The sequence below is a fragment of the Zingiber officinale genome, chromosome 2A, assembly GCF_018446385.1.
Source record: "Zingiber officinale cultivar Zhangliang chromosome 2A, Zo_v1.1, whole genome shotgun sequence".
Lineage (NCBI taxonomy): Eukaryota > Viridiplantae > Streptophyta > Magnoliopsida > Zingiberales > Zingiberaceae > Zingiber > Zingiber officinale.
The window spans coordinates 144,944,179-144,956,850 of NC_055988.1; the positions used below are offsets into that span (position 1 = coordinate 144,944,179).

The following is a 12,672-nucleotide window of genomic DNA, read 5'->3' on the forward strand; positions in this document are numbered from 1 at the left end:
CAACTAAATTTCAATGGGATGAGGACTACAGCAAGGCATTTGAGGAGCTGAAAGAATATTTGTCTAACCTCCCTGTATTAGCTAAACCAATAGTAGGAGAGACCTTGTGGATGCACTTAACAGCTAACGAACATGTTGTTGGTTCTATATTAGTGAGGCAAGAAGAAAAAGAACAATTACTTGTGTATTTTTTGAGTCATTTATTAAAAGGAGCAGAGTGTCGATATATGACACTCGAAAAATTAGCTTATGGATTAGTTTTAGCAGCTCGAAGATTACAGTCTTACTTTCTGTCACACCCAATTATAGTATTGACTAATAACACTTTGGGTCGGGTACTCATTAACCCAGAAGCATCCGGAAGGTTGATCAAGTGAACGATTGAGCTTAGTGAATATGATATACAGTATCAGCCTCGAACGACCATCAAGGCTCAAGCTTTAGAGGATTTCATAACAGAAATACCAAATCTAGAAACAGAGGAAACTTGGATCATCTATGTGGATGGATCTTCTACTCGAAAAGATAGTGGAATAGAGATTCTTCTTATATCTCCTAGAGAAGATAGAATACAGCTCTCTGTTAGATTGAATTATAGAGCCACCAACAATAAGGTCGAATATGAAGCATTGATAGCAAGCTTGCAGGCTGCTAAGCATGTGGGAGCTGCTCGAGTGGTAATTCATTCTGATTCTCAATTGGAAGCACAACAATTAACAGGTGATTTTTGAATTAGCAATGAACGACTCAAGCTATATGCAGAAGTATTTGATAAATTAAAAGCTGAATTTCATGAAGTATAAAGAAAATCCCCCAAGCAGACAATCAAGCAGTAGATGAATTAGCTAAATTAGCTTCTGCCATTATACCTTGGAATTTGGATAGACTAGTGGAGCAAACATTATTAGTATCTTGTGTTGTAACGACCCACCTTCTGGGTACTGGCTGTAAGGCCGGTCGCTACAGTTATGCTATGCTATACTGTGCGGAAAGCTGGGCTAATTAAAATTTTACTCTACTAAGGACGGATACAACTGATAAGAAAGGTCTAAAGACCTTCTTTACTGGTGTACACATGCTAAGGAGGGGAAACTGCACATCCCAACTGAGCTAGGGACTAGAACCTAAACTTCCCAACTACCTACAGACCTGCCGATCGATCCACAGATCGATCGGAGCTGCGGTCGTTCTGTTCCCAACTGGATCGGTCGGCAGGGTGTGGCTGGATCGGTCGGCAGATCCGATCCAGGTGTGTCTGGATCGGTCGGTGATCGATCCGGGCACCCGAAACTCTCTCGAACGCTACTGTATCGTGCTGGGTTGGTCGGCTGACCGATCCAGGAGGATACAGTAGCATACTGTATCTATCTGGATCGGTCGGCTGACCGATCCAGTGGCACTGCTCAGGCCCTGATCGGTCTGGAGACCGATCAGAGTTCTGATTTCGCCCGGGAATCTGATTTCAGCACTTTGGCGTGCCAAAACCTCACACAACAACTCTAAACCAATGCAAATCACACTAATATAAAACTACTAACATTCTAAACCTGGCATACTACATAGTGCATGGTTTACTATCTCATAACACTTAATAATCAAAACTGAATAATGAAAACTAAAAACGCAAAGTGCTAATACTGAAGTAAAACTATTTAGATCCCAAAGATCTTTATTCCAACTCCTGCCCACACACATCTTGATAGCATTGCCCTCCAGCCTCCGCTACTGATCCACTTTTCCTTTACCTTTATCTGCAGTATAAGAAAAGTAGTATCTATAAGCTAAAAAGCTTAGTAAGAAACCATCTATCTCACGAAAACATGCATACGATGCAGATATGTTTTAAAAACATGCTGTTGGAAAGTAGGTGCTGATCATGGCATAGCATGGCATTTATCCATAAAAACAGAAACTGAGCATGGCAATCATACTTGCAAAAATAGAGCTGAGCATGAAAACTGAAACTGCATACAAATCATGGAACTGAACTAAGCTGATCATGAACTGTACTAAACTAACTGAGCTGGTACTGAAACTAAGCTGAACTCACATAACTGATTGTGAATTTGAAAAGCTATACATATAATAAGTGAAAATACTAAACATGCTGCTGAGGGGCCCGGCAATTGTACGTGCTATGCGCGCATATCCAACTAGACCCGGGGTTGCAAGTCCCGAATTTAGTAGAGCTACTTGGTTATCTAAACCTAGGGACCGACTATGGGAGCCCAGCCCAATGGATATCTAATCCAGTACAGTGCCAACTGAAAAGTAAAATACTGAGTATAGCTAAACTGTTCCAAATTGTTGTTTCTAGGTTATCTGAACCTAGAGCTAGGTTGTCTGAACCTAGAGGCGACTGTGGGAGCCCACCCATTGGACCGTAGTCCCATATAAGCTAGAATAAACTGATTTACTAATTTAGATGCTTCTAATGCATTCAACCGTGCTAATAAAAATGCCTAAGTTGCATTCTTTTCTAAGCTGGTTATTTAATCGAACACCTAGTGCGCTTTAACTCCCCTCTCTATTAGGGAGACTACCTTTAGGCACCCCACAGCATCTAAACCTCCAACTGAAGGAGAAAAGATGTGTCCGGCCCATCTAAAGGTACTCACTAAATCCCTAAACCTGCGAGGAGGGTTAAATACACCCTATGTGTCGAAAACATACACATATAACTAAACTAATGCACAGAAAAATCACACGGTAGCTATTATACTGCAGGTGAGGGGTTTCTTACTTGTGTGTTAGATTTCTTACAAATCTAATCGCTAGAAATTCCGGTGGAGACGACTTCTCGACGATTCGCTCGCGTCCACGTGCTCTACTCGCGGATGGGAGCGTCCTCGTGTCCGAGATGTCACCGGGAGGCACTCCTATGGCCCTAGGGATGAAACCCTAGGGTTGCTTGGGTGTTGGCGCCGAGAGAGGGAGGAGAGGGAGAGGTGGCGTCGGTGAGATTAGGGTGAAGGAGGAGTTGCCGAACCAACACAAAATAAACCAAACCAACTTATGTTTTCCTATTTATACTAAATAATTAATTCGGCCAAACCAATTATAAATATAATTGATTCCCTTTCCTTTCAGCACGGCCCTGCTGGGTTCAACTGGTTACTAGAATTATCCGTAAACCATAGGTCTCGGGTTCAATTCCCGCTTAGGCCATTTTCATTTTCTAATAATTTTTTGCTACTTCCGCTACTCGGAAAATTCCGGAAAAATATCTAATAATTCCAGAAAAATCATAGAATATTTCAAAAATAGTTTTGAGAATTTTCGGGCATTACATGTGTTGAGCAACAGGCTAATCTAGAAATTCAGAGTGATTGGAGAACACCTATCATTCTATTTTTACGGCAAGGAATTCTACCCATTGATGCAAAACAAGCTAGGGTATTCAGGAAAAGGGCAGAGCAGTATACTATGATTGGAGATCATCTATATAAAAGGATCTTCTCTAGTCCTTTACTTAAATGTGTTGGATCAGATGATATACAATATATCTTACAAGAGATGTATCAAGACTCTTGTGGTAGTCATATGAGAGGTCGATCTCTTGCTAGAAAGATATTATTAGCTAGATATTTTTGGCCTACTTTACAAGCAGATGCTTCTCAACTTGTGAGAACGTGTTTATCTTGTCAGAAACATCAAAATATTCCTCATCATCCCACTAAACTATTGAAAACTTCTATACTATCCTGTCCTTTTGATCAATGGGGCATGGATATAGTGGGGTCTTTTCCTCTTGCACCTACTCAAAGGATATTCTTATTAGTAGCTGTTGATTATTTTTCTAAATGGGTAGAGGCAAAACCATTGGCTAGAATTACTGAACATGCAGTTATCAAATTTCTATGGCAACATAATATTTACAGATTTGGTATTCCACACAAAATAATTTCTGATAATGGAAGACAATTTCAGGGGAGGAAAATTAAAAAATGGTGTTCTGATTATGGCATCACACAAGTTTTTACCTCTATGGCGTATTCACAAAGTAATGGACAAGCCGAAGTAACCAACAAAGAAATTATCAGAGGACTCAAAACCAAATTAGATCATGTTGGTGGTAGCTGGGTAGATGAATTACCAGTGTATTGTGGGCATATCGTACCACTCCTTGAGAAGTCACAGGAATTACTCCTGTTCACCTGGTTTATGGGGGTGAAGCAGTGATTTCGATTGAAGTTGGAGTGGAATCTGATCGAAGAAGGCTTTATGATGATAGCAATGTGGATCGACACCTCATGGAACTTGACTTAATAGAGGAAGCACGGGACAAAGCGGTAACCCGGCTCATTTCATATCGTCAAAGAATGAGACAAAATTATAACAAAAGAGTTATTCCAAGGTTTTTTCAGGTAGGCTATCTTGTATGGAAGCGCATCAAGCCTGTTGGAGATGTTAACAAGTTGGAACACCAATGGGGAGAACCTTATAAAATCATACAGAAACTTGTATCAGGCTCCTATTACCTCCAAGATGCAGAAGGAAGAAAACTCAAATGGCCTTGGAGTGCTAATCATTTGCAACCATATAGAACTTAGCAAACATGCCTGTAAGTTATTCATATATTTTGTACAAACATTGTTGATATGAATAACAGAAAAGGTGCAAACAATATTATTTGGAGGGGTCATATACTTCTCTTTAACCTATCATATAGTAGATCGGAGACCTTAAGGAGTGATCAGACACGCTTCTTTAAGTGGAACCAGAGACTTTAAACCATCATCCAGTCGATCGGGGATCTTAAGGAGTGATTGGATAGACTTGCTTAAGGGGGACCGGAGACTAAACCATCATCCAGTCGATCGGGGACCTTAAGGAGTGACCGAACAAGCTTCCTTAAGGGGAACCGGAGACTTTAACCATCATCCAGTCGATCGGGGACCTTAAGGAGTGACCGGGTAGACTTCCTTAAGGGGAACCGAAGACTTTAAACCATCATCTAGTCAATCAGGGACTTAAGGAGTGACCCGACATGCTTCCTTAAGGGAAATTGGAGACTTTAAACCATCATCCAGTCGATCGGGGACCTTAAGAAGTGACTGGATAAGCTTCCTTAAGGGGAACCGGAGACTTTAAACCATCATCTAGTCGATCGGGGACCCTAAGGAGTGACCGAACAAGCTTCCTTAAGGGGAATCAGAGACTTTAAATCATCATCCAGTCGATCGGGGACCTTAAGAAGTGACTGGGCATGCTTCCTTAAGGGGAACCGGAGACTTTAAACCATCATCCAGTCGATCGGGGACCTTAAGGAGTGACCGGATAGGCTTCCTTAAGGGGGACTAGAGACTTTAAACCATCATCCAGTCGATCGAGGACCTTAAGGAGTGATCGGACAGGCTTCCTTAAGGGGAATCGAAGACTTTAAATCAATATCCAGTCGATTGGGGACCTTAAGGAGTGACTGAATAGGCTTCCTTAAGGGGAACTGAAGACTTGAAACCATCATCCAGTCGATCGGGAACCTTAAGGAGTGACTAGACAGGCTTCCTTAAGGGAAACCGAAGACTTTAAATCATAATCCGGTTAATCGAGGACCTTAATGAGTGATCGGACATGCTTCATTAAGGGGAACCGGAGACTTTAAACCATTATATAGTCGATCGGGGGCCTTGAGGAGTGACCAGACAAGCTTCCTTAAAGGGAACCGAAGACTTTAAACCCTCCTTAAGATCAACCATGGGTTTTAGCATCAACATTACTTATTGTGCAGAAAATTAATTTTCCTCGGGCATACAAATCCAGCTGATCCATCATACAGTCAGGGAAAGCCCAATAGAGCATTTATATTGCTCTCTCCCGGGTATATAAATCCGACCGATCCATCATACAGTTAGGGAAAGCCCAAAGGGGCATTTATATTACAGATGTTTTATCTCATCCAGAAATATACGCCTGACCGGCCTATTAAACAGGTTAGGGGTTCTTTATATATATATAAGCAAGGCATTTAACTCATCATACAAACTCGGAGATCATCAGAAAAAGTTCATTCAGTATTATATATTACTCAAAAGGTAACTATGAGATCTACTTCCTTCGATTATAATTTTTCTATGAAATTTCTCTACATATGGCGAGTATATTAAAAAAGTTCATTTATATGAACACTTGGGTGGTTCTGAAGATAGGGAAGTTACACAAGGAAAGACAAGTAAGTGCAAATTTTCATTAACATTTGATAAACAATAAGTAGTATACAGTAGTGATGAAATGATAAAAAAAAAATATAGATACAACATCCCAAGTTCACTCAAATTTGCTTAGAAAGTCTCTTGGAAGCTCTTGGTTAAGTCATCGGTGATCTACGAAAAAGGAGGAGGTTCTCTTGATAGGTAACCCTCTTCTCTTAACTGTTGAATTACCCCTTCAACAGAATGGGTAAGGGTTCATATGATGCAATGAGCGTATTCTCCACCAAACTCAGGAGAATCCAAATAGGATCTATGCTTGCTCGGCCAGTACTCTTCCTCACTTGCCTTATATGCTTAAAACTCAGATTGTAGGCTATCCTTTTCCCCCTGCAACGTAGCTTTCTTTGCCTTAGCCTCCTATAGTTCTTGTAAAAGTGAGCTTATCTGTGAGTCCTAGGCTCATGATCCTTCTTGTTGCTAAAACAAGGCAAAATCTTTAGAAGCTAACTCTAGGGATAACTCAGGGGACTTCGAGCTATAGGACAGTTGTAATTGGTCTAGAAGAGCAGTTTTGTGAGCAGCATCCGAGAGAGCTTTATCTTTTAAGGTCTTTTCAACATCAAGCTTAGAATTAAGCCCTTGTAATTATAGTTCAAAGTTTTTCTTTTCTTCTTCTTGAGACTGTAGCAATTGATGGCAGTCTTGTAGAGCTTTTTCTAAGCTAGTGTTGAGTTCAATCTGTGAATGAACCTTATCTCGTAGTTGAATGAGTTCATTATTAGGGAGGTTGGAAGCAGCTTGTAATTCCTCTACTTTATCTTTCAAAGTTCGCACTACAACAAAAACCTTCATAGACATCGGTTTTCCACCGGTGTCTATTTGATTTTCGACCGATGTCTATGAAGCCGATGTTAAAAGTCTACCATTTTAGACATCGGGTTAAAACCGGTGTAGTATCACTTAACGACATCGTTTCATTAACGGTGTAAAACCGATGTAATATTGTATGTTAATAACACCAGTTTTGGCAGCGGTAAATGATCGATGTAATATTACTTTATAACACCGGTTTTACATCGGTGGAAAACCGATGTAATATGTATATTTTTTAACAGCACAGATTTGATTTTAAAACCGACAATAACAAAAAAAAATACACAAATATTCACAAATTGTACAAATATTCTTCATTCAATAATATCCATAAAATACACAAATATTCACAAATTATATAAATAATCTTCTTACAACAATATCCATAAAATACCCAAACATTCTTTTTACATCAAAAGCTAGCTAATAGATATCAAAATCAAAGTATAACATTCTGTTAACACATCAAGGTACAACTGTCTCAAATGTAATCTAGCATGCATTCAGCCCACTCGAACCGCACTTCATCAATTTCAACTCTGGAGTACTTGAGATTTGTAAACTGTAAAAACACATAAATCCACCATATGTCAAATAACTAAAACAAATGTGTGCATGTATCAAATAAAATAGAATACTGAGTTTTTAAAGGCTGCTGTGGAAGATAACGAATATAATAGTGAAGGAAGCATAGAAGAACAAAGAAAATGTTCATAGTTAACAAGCAAATGAAGAGATATACTATTTATTGTACTACCTCTGATGCCATCTTCCAAATCTCATAAGCAAGAATGCAACTGTGCCCTTTGTATTCACATGGCTAATAGACATAATACAATAAGGAGCAAAAGCTATAAAATTCACCATCACCACGCAATCAATGAAGCAGGCAAACACAAGGTGGGTTGATATGCAGTGAAAGTGTTAATTAAGTGGAACTGCAGCAAATCATGACTCAAGTCTAAGCTTTTTTTGCGGCTTTCATCTTTCCCAGATAATTCCTTCAGTGATTTTTGCTGCTAACTTGGTTTCTGTTTTTTCACATCTTTGTATTAGCGGAATGGATTAAGATTATAAAACCCTCTTACATTTCTTTTGCAGTTGGTTGATTTTGAGAGCTGGAAAATTATTTTCTCAGAATCTAAGAAAAGTGCTGGTTACTTCAGCATTGTCTCTCTTCCAGAATATAATGTTCCTCGAGAGCAACAAGAAATGGAAATTTCTAAAGCCGATGGTTTGTAAACTCTGGAGTACTTGAGATTTGTAAACTGTAAAAACACATAAATCCACCATATGTCAAATAACTAAAACAAATGTGTACATGTATCAAATAAAAAATATAAGATCACAAGTGCTTGTCATAAACATGCTTACTAGCGTGTTGAAACCTATTCTGTGAATGGTGGCTTCGAATGAACTTCACGAGCAAGGCCAAAATTTGCTATCTTCACAAAGTCCTTGGTTACCAATAAGTTTTCTGCAAAGGTCATAATCTAGTTTAATAGAATGCTAACTTCACCAGAATAATTATAGGTGCATAAATCACATTTAACAAAATAAATGCTAATCCTAGATAACAACGTTGTAGGAATAGATATGTTAAGAGCACACAAATGAATCTTTATAGGGATATTTGGTTAAAAGCGGAACTAAAGAGGTACACCTACCTCCCATGTCAATAAGTCACTTCCTCGAGTTGGATATGGCTTTTGCAAATCTAGCTCCATATAGAAGGTGTAGAGTTTGATATCTTGAAGCTGCAAATCCAATCAGAAGTAGGATTAGCGTGGTAAGCAAGACATTGAAAATCCCATTAATAGACACATATTGGCCATGAGAACCCTTGTTCTTGTCATTGAAATAAGGTGACTAGGAATAAAATAGGCACTAGGAATGACTAAAAATAAGTACAACTAAAATTCATAATTAGGATATCACTAGGAATGACAGTAGTGAAATAGTCTCCTTTCCGATGCCAATCAATTTTTGTCACAACCTGCAAAGCAAAAGAATGAATAATAGAAAGGTAGTGGCAAAGAACATTATAAAACTAAAATTATTAATAGGTTGCAGCTTAGGAACACACGCAATATAATTAAAGAAGGAATCAAATATAAAACTGCTTTATTGCATAAATTCCTCAAGCCGAACCTTATTTTCTCCCCCATTTTCTTTGGCTTCATTTTAGAACACTTGTCGTGCCAATCACAACCTTCTGCAACGATCCAATGTTTAGAAAATCTTAAAATATCATCTTAAGCATGTTTTCTTAGGCTTCATTTTAGACCTGTCTTTTGTCGGCCTACTAGCAATGATCTTTAGCAAAAACAATAAACTGACTGCAAGCTGTGCACCTAATCTCATTATATGATAATGCAACAATCAAGTTGGAAAAAATTATACTAGATGCCATATCTGTATGACAAAACATTTCAAAGATATTTTTGTAAATCCATTTAGGTACATCAGTACATATTTGCTTTCATCCACATACTGAAATGTAAAAAGGATGAAGCAAAGCTGTCAACCTTTGGTCATATTATTTGTTCTTATAACTGAATTGTAAAGATCAAACTTGTTAATAGATAGTGGAGGGAAGAAAGTGAAGAAAGCTTGCAGAAGCTACAACCAAATTCAGCTACAACACACACAGAAACATCAAACAATGAACAGGACAACTGGGAAAATTCCACACAGAAACATCAGTATAAAGAATGAGTCACGACTCCAACATCTAAGACAGCATCATCTATGGAAACATGATACTAGTGGAGTTGAAACTTACAGGATAGAAAATTCAACAAAAAAAATAAAACAAAGCCATCATGTGTCTCAAAGTCAAGGTTCAACATCATAAGAAATATGCATACCAAACTTATAAGTCGTTGATAAAATTAATTCTTGACAATAAGGATACTAGTTGGTGCTTACAGGTAAGGGGTTTGCGGAAATGAATTGGTCAAAAAAGAATAAATTATCAAGCAAAGAACATGAACTTGCTACCGTAGTCATGTAGGATCAGCAAGTACTCACGTATCTTGACTCGAGGAGATTCTTCAAAGTTTCCTGGAGAATCTATCATTAGTGGCAATACAGTTTAATGACAGAATCTGCTCCAGCTGTGAATAGCCATGGCTGCCTCGGATGAAATTTACAATCTAAAACACCTGTTCAATTAATAAGTTAATGTTAGGTCTAAGATGGGCAGGAATTGCAATTTTTATTTGAGTTAGAAAGCCATAGTTTCTTAATCTAGACGCGGTAAATGAAAAACAAGGAAAATAACAAAGTTTGCAACACAACTGACCTCTGTCATTAAACTGAGAGAATTTGGTATGCCTAAACTTTTCAGGGCACTTTAGGTTTCATCCTGATTCCAGCCTCAAAGGCTAGGTAACTAGGTATAATGTCATGATTTTTATATATTTCCAATTTGTCAGTGTGTATTAGAAAAAAGAAAGAAACAAAACTGAGATATAAAATAGGCACTAGGAATGACTAAAAATAAGTACAACTAAAATTCATAATTAGGATATCACTAGGAACGACAGTAGTGAAATAGTCTCCTTTCCGATGCCAATCAATTTTTGTCACAACCTGCAAAGCAAAAGAATGAATAATAGAAAGGTAGTGGCAAATACTCTACCAATTAAAATAAAGTAATCCAAAGGATAAGTCTATGTCCAGAAACAATTAAGGTAATTTGATGTGCCTATATTGAAATTAATTACTATACAGATACATATGTACTCTGAAGGGGGGATACATAGTGAATATAGCTCACCTTGCAATGCTTTAATCGGATGCAATCATATTTATCATCTCGAACCCATCTCACTGCTGGAGTGGTATTTCCTAAAGCACAGAATCGAGTGCCAACTGATCTGAACAGAAACTAAAATAATATTATGAGTAAAAACACTTACCCTCATCCTCCTCTAGTTTTGATTCCTCCACATGAAGCAACTCCTTGACCCTTGCTTGATTCTCTGCACTTCCCAATCCAGTATCTAAAATAAGCACATCGTATCCACTGAAACAATGTGTAAATGTATGTCAGAAAGAAGCAGGGTGGAATTAGGCGTCGAAAACTGAATTAAAAAAAAAACCCTAGAGGGTGGAAATTAAATTACAAAAACCTGGAGGAAATGAACATACAAAAGAAACGCTAACCATAGGTACGGCTCCCTTCTTTTAACATAACCATATTAAATTTATATTCTAACCTAAACCATCCAATATCTAAATTCCCATTAGATCTTCAAGGTTACAATCTTCCATAATCACCTAACATGAAACATAAATGTCACTGAAACCATTTCAGATTCAGGTTAATCTTTATTTACAACATTCAATTACCCAATATAACAACTCTTATCCTTGTTAACTAGTAACACATCATACCCTTAACCTCCAACACCAGAACAAACAAATTCTTATTGACTCTGCCGTGGATCCAACTCAAAACACACAGGATTCATTAGGTAACATCTACTGCAACTAATGATCGCACAAGGGTAAGGAACAAGAACTAAACCGTACCTCAATCCCCTACAAACAGAACATTACATAGTGCATCTTCACTAGCCGGATCAAGAAGAAAGAATAACAAGAAGTCATCAAAACAACCTGTTAACAACAACAACAGATCGACCTCATTACCTCTGCACCCTTCAATCACCGGAGACGATCACTGATACGAAGAAGAGATCGATCCAATAGAGCTGTGGTGGCCGGGACCAAAATACCAGTCTCTGCTTCCCAGAAAGAACCACCTGAATCAACACTAGAAAGGATCAAGGTTCGAATTCACAACCAAAACCAAACCCTTACCTCCAAGATCGAAGTTAGGGCAACGACTTGTTCTTGCCGACGAACAAGGACAGAGATCGGGAAGGAACAATGGTTGTTACCTCCTCCAAACAATCGATGCTGGCCTGATCCAACGCCGACGCCCTTGGTTCCCTCCCGGCAGCCGGCGAAATCCACCGATCGAGATCCGTCGCCGTTGTTCACCGAGATCAGAGAAGGGAGGAAGGGATCGGGGAGAAAGAAGGTTCGGCTGTAACTAACCTCTCTTCCTCTCAACGCTCCAAGGTCCGCTCTTCGCCGGCGCCACCGAGAGAAGAAGAAATCACCGGTCTCGGTCGTGTGAAGTCCGAAGTCGCGAGAAGGAGAAAGTCGGGGGAAAAGAAAAGGCTTCGGCGCTTTATAGAGAGGTAATCAGACGATTAAGAAGAATGAAAAGAGGAAACGAGAGGTTTTGACCGTGTACCCAGCGAGCGAAGAGGCCGAGAAGGAGAAAATGAAGCACGGAGAGCCTTTATGCCTGCAATTTTAGGGTTTTAACAGGCAGACATACTTCGTTATTCTTGTACTGCACTCGATCTCTCTGCTTCAGAAGAAGGAGACCCCTTTACACAAGATCAGAGATCTCGGTGTTGTTCTCTCTTCCTTCGGATTCCCTCATGTTGCCGGCCAACCTTGCCATGGTGGTCGTGGGCGTCCTCTAGCTATTCGGATCTTGTCGGCCCCTACCTTAGCTGGGAAGAGCGAAGAGAGGAAGGAGGAGGAGGAGGAAGAGAGGATCGGACGAGGAGGCAGAATGGAACAATTTATACTGCGATTTTGCTTAGGATCGAAGCAG

The 12,672-nt window shown here is 39.1% G+C and overlaps 1 long non-coding RNA gene across 2 annotated transcripts; it reads right to left on the reverse strand.

Moving 5' to 3' along the window:
- Positions 1-8,674: 8,674 nt before the first annotated feature.
- On the reverse strand, positions 8,675-11,699 carry LOC122042518. 2 transcript variants are annotated; one of them, XR_006129286.1, is made up of 6 exons: positions 11,688-11,699; positions 10,952-11,058; positions 10,810-10,880; positions 10,333-10,622; positions 10,059-10,192; positions 8,675-8,782 (listed from the first exon to the last, which is right to left on the reverse strand). It is a non-coding gene; the product is annotated as an uncharacterized LOC122042518 (long non-coding RNA). The 2 variants fall into 2 exon arrangements; XR_006129287.1 differs by lacking the exon at positions 8,675-8,782 and adding an exon at positions 8,961-9,021.
- Positions 11,700-12,672: the final 973 nt, after the last annotated feature.